At 39.4% G+C, this 12,988-nt stretch overlaps 1 long non-coding RNA gene across 1 annotated transcript; it reads left to right on the forward strand.

Annotated features, from left to right (window-relative positions):
- LOC110264578 lies at positions 1,735 to 12,674 on the forward strand. Its single transcript, XR_002350749.1, has 4 exons — positions 1,735 to 1,746; positions 10,469 to 10,477; positions 12,286 to 12,569; positions 12,644 to 12,674. It is a non-coding gene; the product is annotated as an uncharacterized LOC110264578 (long non-coding RNA).

Genomic DNA, 12,988 nt, shown 5'->3' on the forward strand with positions numbered 1-12,988 from the left:
AATTTTGAATTTTAAATTTTTGAATTTTGAATTTTTGAAATTTGAAATTTGAAATAAGATAAGATAAAATAAAAATTTTAAAATAAAAATCAATAACCTCTTAATTTAATAAAAAAATAAAAACAAATAAAAAAGCAAATATTTACAATAACCAATAATAAGGCACACGTTTGCAATTTCCCGGCAACGACGCGATTTTGATGTTAGAGATTTTTGCCTGTAAAGAATGTCATAAAAACAGTCGTGTTGTAGATATAGTCTCTAAACCGACAAAAATCCCTTCGTACAAACGTTTTGGTTGTCACAAGTAACAAACCCCTAAATAAATTGATAACCGAAGTATTCAAACCTCGGGTCGTCTTCTCAAGGAATTGCAGGGAGGTATGTTCTTATTATTGGTTATGAAGATTGTAAATTGGAAGTTTTGGAAGTAAGGAAGCAGTATGTTGCACAAAAAGAATAAAATAAAATAGTAATAATAAAATAAACTCTTGGCAAGGTATGAAGACGAAATTAAATTAAAAGCATTAATATAAATAAAGCAAAGCAATCTTAAATCTGAAATACCTCAAATAATATTAATTAAGAAAATCATAACATGAATGTAGCATAAGCCAAATTGAAAAGATAAATAATAATTAAAAGTATATACTAAAAGTAGAAAATAAATAAGAGGAACATTGAACCTGTGATGAAGAAGAAATAATGAGAAATCCTAAATCCTAATCCTAAGAGAGAGGAGAGAACCTTTCTCTCTAAAAACTACATCTACTCCTAAAATTGTGAATGTGTGAGCCTCCTCATGAATGGATGCATTTCCCCACTTTATAGCCTCTAATCTGTGTTTTCTGGGCCGCAAACTGGGTCAAAAACAGTCCAGAATTCGCTGGTTTCGAATTTTGCCACGCTGGTTTTTTGTCACTGTGACGCGGCCGGATGGATCACGCGGTCACATCGCCTAGCATCAGGGAAACTATATTATATTATATATCAAATCGAAGCCCCAGACGTTAGCTTTCCAACGCAACTAGAACCGCGTCATTTAGACCTCTGTAGCTAAAGTTATAGCCGTTTGAGTGCGAAGAGGTCAGGCTAGACAGCTTAGCAATTTCTCCAACTTATTGTATTCCTTCCGCTTTTGCATGCTTCCTTTCCATCCTCTGAGCCATTCCTGCCCTATAATCTCTGAAAACACTTAACACACATATCAAGGCATCTAATGGTAATAAGGGGGATTAATAATGAGTAAATATAAGATCAAAGAAGCATGTTTTCAATCAAAACACATAATTAGGAAGGCAAATGTAAAACCATGCAAATAATATGAATAAGTGGGTAAAGAGTAGATAAAAACCACTCAATTGAGCACAAGATAAACCATAAAATAGTGGTTTATCAGCGACCTCCCCACACTTAAAATGAAGCATCGTCCCTGATGCTCACTCAAGCAGCGTGTGAAGGGGTGTCTTCACTGGAAGGGATGGTAGCTGGTGTCTCTGTGGTGGCTGGCTGGAGGTCTGGCTGCTGTAGAGGAGGGGCTGTCAGAATGGGGATCTCAGGGTCTGCAGCCTGGATCTGATGTGGGACCTCTTCCTGTGGTGCCGCCTGCTCGGTGTCTGCCTGAGGATGGGTCTCTGCTTCGGGCGCATCCACCTCCTCCTCAGATGCCTCAGAAGGTGTGTCAGGCTCGGAGGGGATGTCGCCGGATCGTATCATCAGCTTTAGGTGCTCATAGCGTCGCTTGTTGTGACGCTCCATCTGGTCAAGTCGTCGAAACAAGCGGGATAAGCTTCTTGCACTCTGCAGCAGGTGGCCTCTCATCAACATCCTCCCATGGCACGTCAGCTCGATGGCCCAGCTGTGTAACCAGATAGGGAAAGGGAAGAGTGCCGCGGACGTGGACCCTGGCCATGTAGTGCCGGATAAAGCGTGGCAGGTACAGGTCCTTGCCCTCCATCACACACCAAAGGAGGGTGATCATAGCGGCTGGTATCTCAGTCTCGTGAGTACTCGGCATAATATAGTTGCTGAATATCTGATGCCATAGCCGAGCCTCATCGTTCAGGTAAATTCGCTTGATCTCTTTGGGCATGGTGGTGTTCTGACCCATGATCCAAGGAACTGACGGGTCAAGGGCAATCCGGGCCTTGACTGCATCCCAGTCAAATCGCATATAGCGCATATCCTCCTCAGCTTTTTGATAGCCATCTGTCTGATCAGTCTTAGGCAGAAGCTTCAGAACCTCTTCAATTGCCTCCTCAGTAACCAGAATTTGCTTCCCTCTGAGGTTCACTGCATCTAGGGAAGTTTTGAAGTAGTTGCAGTAGAATTCCCTAACCCAAGATGCATTAACCTCAGTCAGAGGTCTCTCTAGAAAGAACCAGCCTCTTTGTTTGATCTGATCAGAGGTATATAGCTGGAGTTCTTCTGGGATCTTCAAAGTCCGCTCTAGGTATAGGTTCCTGGAGTTTGCAAACACTGGATACTTCAGCTCACAGTATCGGTTTGGAAACTTTACTGGGTCAGTGGCGGGAAGTAGCTGGTCGGCCTTCTCCTGCGGGGTAAAGGCTTTCTCCCGCAAGGAGGCATCATGCATGAGGTCGATGATAGACACAGAGGCTTCGCCTCGTTTCCTTTTTCTGGAAGTGGCCTTGCCTTTTTCCCTTCTCTGGGAATCTGACATCCTGAAAAACAGAAAACCAGGATATAATAAAAATAGGAAAGCAAATAGGCAAATAATCAAAGAAAATACAAAGTGGCAAAGGAGCAATAGGATAATGAATTTGAGTTAAGTAAAATGTGCATTTAGGATTGTATATGAGTGAAAAGTCTGAAAAGAAGAAATCACAATCCAAAATGTAATTGAATGCAAGTTAAATAGAAAAATTAACATCATGCCTTGGTTATAATGTTAAAAGAAAGTGAAAAAAAAGCAAAAAAAGAAGGTTTGAAAAGGTTAGGTTGGTTAGAGTTAAAATTAGTGGGTTAGTGAAAAATGGGTTAAAGTAAGAGGCATAATGAAAATAGTCCAAGTAACAAGTAATCACAGGTAGAAGCTATAGGTAACTCAGATTCAAACAAGTAAAACAGTTTGATGATGATTCAAATAGAGATAAAGAAAGCAAAAATAGGAATCAAACATCAAAATTGTGATTTATGGACCAGGAGATCAAAGAAAATAAGAATACGTGCCTAAGCATTCATGAATTGGTTTGGTGAAAATATGGAAAGCACAGGTGAAAATGCAAAAACCAAGACATGAACAGAGATATTTTTATAGAAATTTGGGCAGCATTCCGGCTAAAATAGGACTTTCCCGGAAAATAAACAACAATCAAGCAGTTCATATGAATCCAAATTAAGGCTTGCAATTACATATACGGAATAAAAACATGAAAGTTCAATAGGGGCGCGCGATCGCATGGAGGGGGTAAAAGAAGGGATGACGCGATCGCATGGGGCATGCGATCGCGTCGCTGGAAATTGTGCTAAACGCATGAATCCAACGTCGTTCCAGCGCAACTCTCTGTCTCCTTTTTGGGATTCATGCAATCCATGCGACACGATCGCGTCACTCACGCGGTCGCGTGGGATTGGTTGTGTGCATGTGATGCGATCGCATGGGGCATGCGATCGCGTGGGCCATTCTGTGCTAAATGCACAATGGCGCACGATTCCGGCCCAACTCTCTAGACGTTGGATCCTTACGCCGATTTCCAGGTCACGCGGCCGCGTGGATGACGCGGTCGCGTGGGAAGTGTAGTTTGCCATTTGACGCGATCGCATGGGGCATGCGGTCGCGTCGTGCACCCTCTTTTTTTTTTTTGAATATGCATGAAAGATGCAGGATGCAATGACTAATATGAGTGAGATGCAAAATTCCAGGTTCAATATAATAAAACAAAATAAAACTGGAAAACAAATAAAACTAAATAAAAATTAAAGAGAAACGATCATACCATGGTGGGTTGTCTCCCACCTAGCACTTTTAGTTGAAGTCCTTAAGTTGGACATTTGAAGAGCCTCCTGTTATGGTGGCTTGTGTTTAAATTCATCCAGAAATCTCCAACAGTGCTTGGAATGCCAATAGCCTCCGGGGTCCCAAACTAGGCATGTAAAGCTTCTGAGCAGCTTCAAATAGATTTTCAGGCTTCCGGGGTGACGAATGTCAGAATAGATTCCAGGATCCCAAGCCTTGTTTTTAAATCCGCCTCCGTCTTGATCTCTAAAGCACACACCAAGTGGGCCCCGGAAGTGGATTTATGCATCAATTACTTACTCATGTAAACCCTAGTGACTAGTTTATTATAAATAAGACCTTTTACTATTGTATGAGACATCTTTGGATTATCTTTTGATCTATTGATCACGTTTTGGGGGCTGGCCATCTCTGCCATGCCTGGACCTTTCACTTATGTATTTTCACGGTAGAGTTTCTACACTCCATAGATAAAGGTGTGGAGCTCTGCTGTTTCTCAAAGATTAATGCAAAGTACTATTGTTTTCTATTCAATTCATCTTATTTCGCTTCTAAGATATTCATTCTTACTTCAATCTGAATGTGATGAACGAAACACCATTATCAATTTATATCTGCCTAACTGAGATTTGCAAGGTGACCATAGCTTGCTTCATACCAACAATCTCCGTGGGATTCGACCCTTACTCACGTAAGGTATTACTTGGACGACCCAGTGCACTTGCTGGTCAGTTACACGGGGTTGTGAACCGTGGTTTTGGCATCATGTTTTTGGCGCCATTTCCAGGGAAAGAAAGAGCAATGAACTTTACATAATTAAAGTGTAATCACGATTCCGCGTACCAATCTCCATGTTTCCATCCGAGCGGTTTTAAAAGTAAATTCTCACCATGGTAACCAAACATTTTCCGAGATCCATTCGATTGATTTTGATGCCAATCCGTGCACTTCGAGTTGAAGCGTGGAACCTTATTGAACCTTGTGCACCAGCTCTGAGCACAAGCTATTTTCCTCTTACTCTTAAAGCCGCAGAGAGCTCTAAGCTGGCCATCTGTTTCAAGTAAACCATATTCAAGTGAATAAGTAAAGTTAAAAGTTAAGGATTGTACCCACTTGAAGCTTGTATTGGGTGGTAATGGCCTTGGGGAAGGTGTTTCTGGTGGTTCTGTAAGTTCTGCTCCCTGGTAATCTTCTGTGAGTTCCTCCACTTCCTTGCAAGGGTCTTCAAACGCATCATCACCCTGGTCAAAGTCTTCTACGTCTTCCTCATCACTTGAGTCATAGATTGGAGGTTGAGAGAAATATACCTCTGCATCATCCTCGTATTCATTTGGGGAAGATTCGTCGATCTCAGAGAACTCACTTGCAGATGCAAGTTCATTACTAAGAGAACTTGACTTGTGACTATCATCATCAAGAGAATTTGTGTCCTGGGTTATTCCGTCTAGTTCTTCATAAACGACTTGCCTTGGGGATTGTGCAATATCCTCCTTAGCATCAACTGTAACGTCCTTGATGGAGTTCTCCTCAGCTCTGGATTCTCATGGAGGTTCTGCGTCTCGTAGATCTTCAACCAACTCTTCTTCTTGTACAATGACAGCTTCTTCTACTTGTTCGAGTACGAATTCGTGCTCTGTCTTGTCCACTGGAGTTTCTAGTGTCTCCTTCATGCTACGCTCTTCATTAGATTGTTCACATGGGGCTGTGGTTGGTCCTTGAATGTTCGCGCGTCTAGAAGCTAATTGAATCACTGCTTGCTCCAGTTGTCGAATGGTTGTTTGAAGTTTATTAACTGTTGTGTTGAGGCGAACCTCTGATTCTCGGGGTGATGGATTTGGATATGAAACATGGGGAAGTGGTGGTGCTTGGGAGTCATTGGATTGGAACTGGGGTGGAAAAGGATCATACGGTGGCGAATGGTGAAAAGAAGCTTGTGAGTGTGGTGGTTCGAGGTTATGTTGAGAGGATGGTCTATAGGCACGGGGTGGGGCTTGTTGGTAGTCACAAGGTTGTCCACCATATCTTTCAGCTGGGTATGCATTGTAGAATGGTCGTTGTCCATGATATATTGGAGGGTGTTGTTGCCTAAAGGGTTGATTAGATCCTCTTGGCTCCATCCATCCTTGATTGGTCTGACCTTGATACATATTCCTGTTGCAGCTTCTATTTCCTTCAACAAAGTTAGAACCAAACTCAAAGCGAGAGGGGTGAGAATTAATGGTAGCAAATAAAAATAAAAAGGAAAAACAAAAATAAATAGACAAGTAAAAGAAAAATATTTACAATAACCAATAATAAGGCACACGTTAGCAGTTCCCCGGCAACGGTGCCATTTTGACGAACGAGATTCTTGTTAGTAAAGAATGTCATAAAAATAGTCGCGTTGTAGATATAGTTTCTAAACCAACAAAAATCCTTTCGTGGAAATGTTTTGGTTGTCACAAGTAACAAACCCCTAAATAAATTGTTAACTGAAGTATTCAAACCTCGGGTCTTCTTCTCAAGGAACTGCAGGGAAGTATGTTCTTATTACTGGTTATGAAGATTGTAAATCGGGGTTTTGAAGATGAGGAACAAGTATTTTGAATTGCAATTAAAAATAAGTAAATGACTGTAAAATAAATAAATAACTGTAAAAACACACTTTTGACAAGGTATGAGAAATTGGAAGTCCAATCTTAGTTATCCTTATCAATAACAATGAAAGTTGAATCTTAATTCCACTTTGTTAATCTTTACTCAGATAAAGGAAGGTCAGGGGATTAATTGGTTTGATCTTCGAATCCTATTTATTTCCTAAGAAAAGATTGGGATTATGGAAGTTCAATTCAATTAACGAAGATAACAATTATCAATTATGCTGTTGAATTGGATAACTCCTGAGTTACTGATTCCTTAACAAGACCAAAAGGAGAAAAATAAATCTACTTGGAATAAAAATGTCTTCAGAGTAAAAGTAACAATAGCATGAATAAGAGAAATCAATATTAAACTGAAATACCTCAAATAACATTAATAAAAGAGTAATCCGTAACATGAAAGGATTCACAAAGTAGCTTGCAAAAGTAAATAAAAGGGAATATTGAACCTGATCAAAGAGATAATCCTGAAAGTGAATAAAAATCCTAAATCTAAATCCTAATCCTAAAGAGAGAGAGAGAATATCTCTCTAAACTAAATCTAATTCATGGAAAGTAAAAATTGGTGAGCTCCCTCTGAATGGATGCATTCCCTCACTTCATAACCTCTGGTCTATGCCTTCTGGACTTGGATTTGGGCCAAAAAGGGCTTCAGAAATCGCTGGGAGCGTTTTCTGCAATTTTTGGTGCGTGGCCTCTGTCACGCGTCCGCGTAGGTCACGCGGTCGCGTCATTCGGAGTTTTTCTTGCCACGCGGTCGCGTCAGTCATGCGACCGCGTCATGTGCGTTCTGTTTAAGGCGTGCGGTCGCGTCAGTCATGCGGCCGCGTCGCTGCTTCTTCGCGCTTGGCACGCTGTCGCGTCGTCCATGCGATCGCGTGGATGCCAGTTTCTTCAAGGACTCCGTTTTGTGCTTTCCTTCCATTTTTGTATGTTTTCTTTCCATCCTTTGAGTCATTCTTGCCTTAGAAGATCTGAAACTACTCAACAAACTGATCACGGCATCGAATGGAAATAAAGGTAATTAAAATAATTAATTTTAAAGCATAGAAAACATGTTTTTCACATACATCACATAATAAGGAAGGAGAAGTAAAACCATGCAATTAATATGAATAAGTGGGTAGTGGATTGAATAAATCACTCAAATTAGGCACAAAATACATCATAAAATATGGGTTTATCAAGGCTCATATTTATGTATTAAATATTTTGAGAGTGGTCGTAACACCAGAGGTATCAGAGTCGTGTAGCCAGAAGCGTAAGCTTTGATAGTTAGGGTGTTACATTATGGTATTAGAGCAGTCTTTCTTGTAGAGCCTGAGGAATGGACTGACTATGCTTCAATTGCATACTCTGAGTGTCTGTCATGCAATAGTCTTGTCGAATGATGAGAATTTGAGCTTTATGCACATGACGGTCTATTGATTAACGCTGTTAGTCTCGCATTGCATACTTCTTGCTATTATATTTGGCCGGCTTAAAACTAGTGAATTATGTATACGGGAGCACTAATAGGTTGTCATAGATGATATACAAGTAATAGGTAATGCGATTAGTGGGTTTTGGGAACGTTAAAAACTATTTCTCGAGATTATTCAGTTATGCGTCTTGAATTCTGTTCGAGTCGACTTGTTCTTTCATAGCCTAACTTGAAGTTCTTATTTGCTAATCCTTTTGAAAAGTAGTTTGATTTTTCAACCCTATTCCTTTTGAATTCTGTTCGAGTCGACTTGTTCTTTCATAGCCTAAGTTGAAGTTCTTATTTGCTAATCCTTTTGAAAAGTAGTTTGATTTTTCAACCCTATTCCTCTATTCATAATCATTCTTGTTTGATCCTCATTGCATATGCTTGTTTGAAAATCCTTGTTGTATCTATCTTTCTCTGTTTAAATTCTTCTTCTTGATTCATGTATTCTTTGATATAGCTTTAAATTTGTCTTGATGCGCTGTACCTTTTAAGTCCTTATTCCGAGTCCATTCTTAAAGAAATTGTGATTTAGTTTTTCTCTTATTTAACAGTAATTACAACCACTTTTGAAATTTTTATGAAATTGCTATTGATTCGATATACACTTATCTATATAAAACTTCGAAAATTTCTTATATAGTTTAACAACTATTTATTTCTAATACCTCGTCTGTACTTTTACTAGTTTACGGAACTACACTTGCTTTAAATACAATTTGACTTTCTAATAATTTTACTACAGTTCCAATGCATATCTTTATTTGATTATGTATTTAGGTATTTTTCAAAATTCTGGGAAGAAAAGATTTTTTGCTTTTATTCCGGTTGATTTTCGTTTGATAAACTTCATCTAATTTATTTTTTATTTGAGTTTAGCTTAGCATACTACATTGTCATGCCATTGTTGTTCTTTTGAAAATGTTGAACTCATATCTTTCTTCTTGTGAACGGACTTGTTCTTTCTTAAGCTTTTCATCTCTATGAATGTTATACTCGATTCTGTTTTTAATCATTCTTCTACCTCTTGTGAGCACTACCATCAACCTCAGCTTCCCTTCTTGTGTGAATCTCATCCTTATATGAGTTAGCTTGATTTGTTTCAATTTCGTGCATCATTTATCCTCTCATTATTTTTGCCAGAGTTCTTAGTCAAAGATTCTTTCTCGAGAGTTGCTATTGATGAGTTGATCCCCTTTTAGTACGTCCTAATCTTCTTGAATGTTCTTGTGAGGTGGTGATTTTAAGTATACTCTCGGAGTTTTGTTTTGAACTTTTTAAAGACGTTTTGATTCCTCTTTAAGGATATTGTAAGTCAAATTTTTCTGTTGCTTGACTGTAATTGAAACCATTCTTCAAATTCTGAACAAGCATTTGATTTTCTTCCGAGTTTTATGAATTACTTTTGGTTAAGTTGTGCACCTAACTATCTTTCTAAAATATTTGGAGAAATATTTTAGCTCTTAGCCAAACGCGTTTTCATTTTATTTTAAAACTCTACATAATCTACTTCAACATGAAATTATATTAAAGTAATGCCACATTTATACTTTTGTTATTCTTTTACAAGGTGTTTGTTGCGCACCTTTTCTTTGGAAACGTGAAATAGTTTTTGAAAAGTTTTTTCACTCTTCATGAGCAATGCATTCGGAAGTATTTTAATTCTACTCTTGAGTCTTGTAAGATCTGTTTTTGGTTTTAGGCATTTCTCCTTTTGTAAACCTTATACTTCTTTAACTCAGCTTGATTTTGTTCAAACTACTGCGCTACCTTTTCTTTTATCGTTCCTATCGGATTTCTTTGATTCGGGTGCTATTCTTGAGGTTGCCAAAGTGACTTTTTTTTCGTCATTCTTCACTCCTTGTACATTCTTAATTACTTGTATCTCAACAATCCTATCAAGCTCTTGCGGTTTTTGTCCTTGTCACTTATCCTTTTCCAAAGTCTTGTATCCTTTTGAATAAGCTTGAGGATTGCCTTAGAGTCACATATGACCTTTAAGCGTAGCAAGCGAAATGTTAGCCTCTTTAGAATGCGGTTCGTGAACGTGAAAGGGTGGATCGGTAAGTGTGTAACTGGTGCACGAATTGTGAATCACACTTTTCACAACGCGTACCACTAACCAGCAAGTGCACTGGGTCGTCCAAGTAATACCTCACGTGAGTAAGGGTCGAATCCCACGGAAATTGTTGGTTTGATCCTTTTCTGGCGTTGGACGCCAGAATTGGGCAGAGAACTGGCGTTGAACGCCAGTTTACGTCGTCTATCCTTATGCAAAGTATGGACTATTATATATTGCTGGAAAGCCCTGGAGGTCTACTTTCCAATGCAATTGGAAGCATACCATTTCGAGTTCTGTAGCTCCAGAAAATCCAATTTGAGTGCAGGGAGGTCAGAATCCAACAGCATTAGCAGTCCTTTTTCAGCCTGAATCAGATTTTTGCTCAGCTCCTTCAATTTCAGCCAGAAAAATACCTGAAATTACAGAAAAACACACAACTCATAGTAAAGTCTAGAAATATGAATTTTTCCTAAAAACTACTAGAAATAGACTAAAAACTAACTAAAACATACTCTAAACTATATGAAATTATCCCCAAAAAGCTTATAAAATATCCGCTCATCAGTAACATTATGAGGAGTGTGGTAATTTTGTTTCTTGTGAAAGTTGGTGGGTGTTAGGCTTGTGACTGGTTATGGGGTTGTAAAGCGGTGGATGGAGTTGGGAGGTTGAAACTCTGAAGTGGGTACGATATCTGTGAGTGAACATTATATTCTTTGCCTTAATACCCGCCTGCCTTGTAACCTTTGGCCACTTTAACTACCGTCTTACTTTTGTGAATGCCTATCTTAATACCAGCCTGCCTTGTAAACTTGCATCTTTTTCTGTTTCTCTAAGTCTTGGTAAAGTCTTGAAACCATATAATATTTTGGATATATGGGAGTGGATCCTCTCCAGTGAAGAAAAAACTGGATGGTGTCAATTGTGATCTCTCACCCTTCATTGTTTTCTCTCTCATATTTATTTTTTGTCCCACTTATAATGTTAATGGTGAGAGCTCACACTTCTTTTTCTCAAGTGTTAAAAAAACTGGAGAGGATCCATTTCCTTATATATATATGTTAAACTTTCTTACTTATCTAAAAAGCATTTAGAAAGTAGAGTACCGATTCTTTATATTATCTTATGTATTCCTTTAATTTTCGAGGTCGAAAATTTTTATAAGGTGGGTAGAATGTAAGACCCAGAATTTTTGAAAAGACTTATTATGAGTCGATTTCAATTTATTTATTCATTAAATATTTTAATTTCAGAAATTATTTTATTAAGGCTAACTAAATCAAGTTTTGATAATTAAATTTGGATTTTTATCTAATTTCATAATTATTAGATAATTCTCAATTATTTAAATTATAAAGTTTAGTAATGGTAAAATAATAAAGATTTTATGATTTAGTTTAAATAATTAAGATTTTAGAATTTAATACTTTAATTTTTATGAATGAAGAAAATTAATTACATTATCTCTAATTCTCGAGTTAGAGTAATTATTTAAAAATAATTTGTCAGTTTATGAATAAATATTACTTTCTTTTAAATATAATTTTGTTGGATTAAAGTTGCTTTTAATTACTATATTATCCCTATTTTATTAAAAATTACAAAATTACCCTTGTACCTAATTTTATTCTAATCCTAAAACTCAACACAAACAACTCTAACCCTAATTTTCCTTCCTAGCCGCGACCCCATCAGCAAACACTCCCCACCCCGCAAACTTGAAACACACGCACTGCCACAGCAAAAGAAGAGAGGGAGAATGGAGAAAGGGAAACCGAAAAGAGAAGGAGAAGAGGAAGGAGGGGAGGATGGTGCCAGTAGACATTACTGCCGTCGCGCCGTGTGTCATGCATTGAGGGCTGTCACGCAGGGGAAGAGAGAAGAGAGAGTGCCGCCACGCGTCCTGCCACTGCCGCCCACACCGATCCACCGAACCCGTCACGCCTTGCCGCCAGCTGCGCCTCACCGCCACCCATCTTGCCGTCGTGCCAACCACCCACGCCAGAGGGGGAGTTAGAGAGAGATCGGACATAGAGAGTGAGAGATACGAAGAGGGAGGAGGATTCGTGCCGCTGCTGCTGTCCGTGAAGTCGTCGCCGAGGGAAGCCAGCGCCACCACCGCGTCACCATTGCCGAGCCTCAGTGTCGCCGTCAAGCCGCATCAGAGGGGGAGCGCCGCCGCTGTGCCTCCATCGTCACTGAAGACGCCGGTTGTTGCTGCTACTTGTGAGAGAGAAGCGCATGAAGTGGTACTATGAAGAGGGTTGTTTCTACCACCATTGGAGTCCTGCTACCATTGATGCCATAGCCGTTGCACCTCTGGCCACTGGGAACAGTTCTGTGACTGCTGAAACCACCGCCGAAGCTTCTGGTCGCCTCTGCCGCCCGGAACCCCGCCGCCGTCACCGGAAAACTCTGCCGGTAAGGGTTTTTGAGTTTGGTTTTCATTCATTTAAGATTCTAGAAATTTTATCGTCTCTGTATGTGGGTTTCAGTCACCATCGCCGGAGTCCAGTCGTCGCTGCCGCTTGAGGTGGCTACCGGGGCCGCTGCCAAACTAGTTCAGAGCCTGCCGCTGTTTCGTTTCGTTAGTTCAGTAAGTATTTCTGTTTCGAAAGCCTTGCGTTAGTGTTCTGTTCTGAGTAATAAAGTATTTGCGGTGTTAATGATTTTAGGAGTTAAAATCCGAGTTTGCTTGTGGCGTTTGAAGCTGTTTCTGCTTTTGAGAGAGCAAGTAGAGCTGAGGTTTTGGTTGCCGTCCATTCGGGTTGAGGCGAAAGGAACTCTGTGAGACGTTTGGGTTATGTTTTCAATTTGTCGAGGTAGGAGATTTTCTAAAA

The sequence above is a fragment of the Arachis ipaensis genome, chromosome B07 (genome assembly GCF_000816755.2).
Source record: "Arachis ipaensis cultivar K30076 chromosome B07, Araip1.1, whole genome shotgun sequence".
NCBI classification, from domain to species: domain Eukaryota; kingdom Viridiplantae; phylum Streptophyta; class Magnoliopsida; order Fabales; family Fabaceae; genus Arachis; species Arachis ipaensis.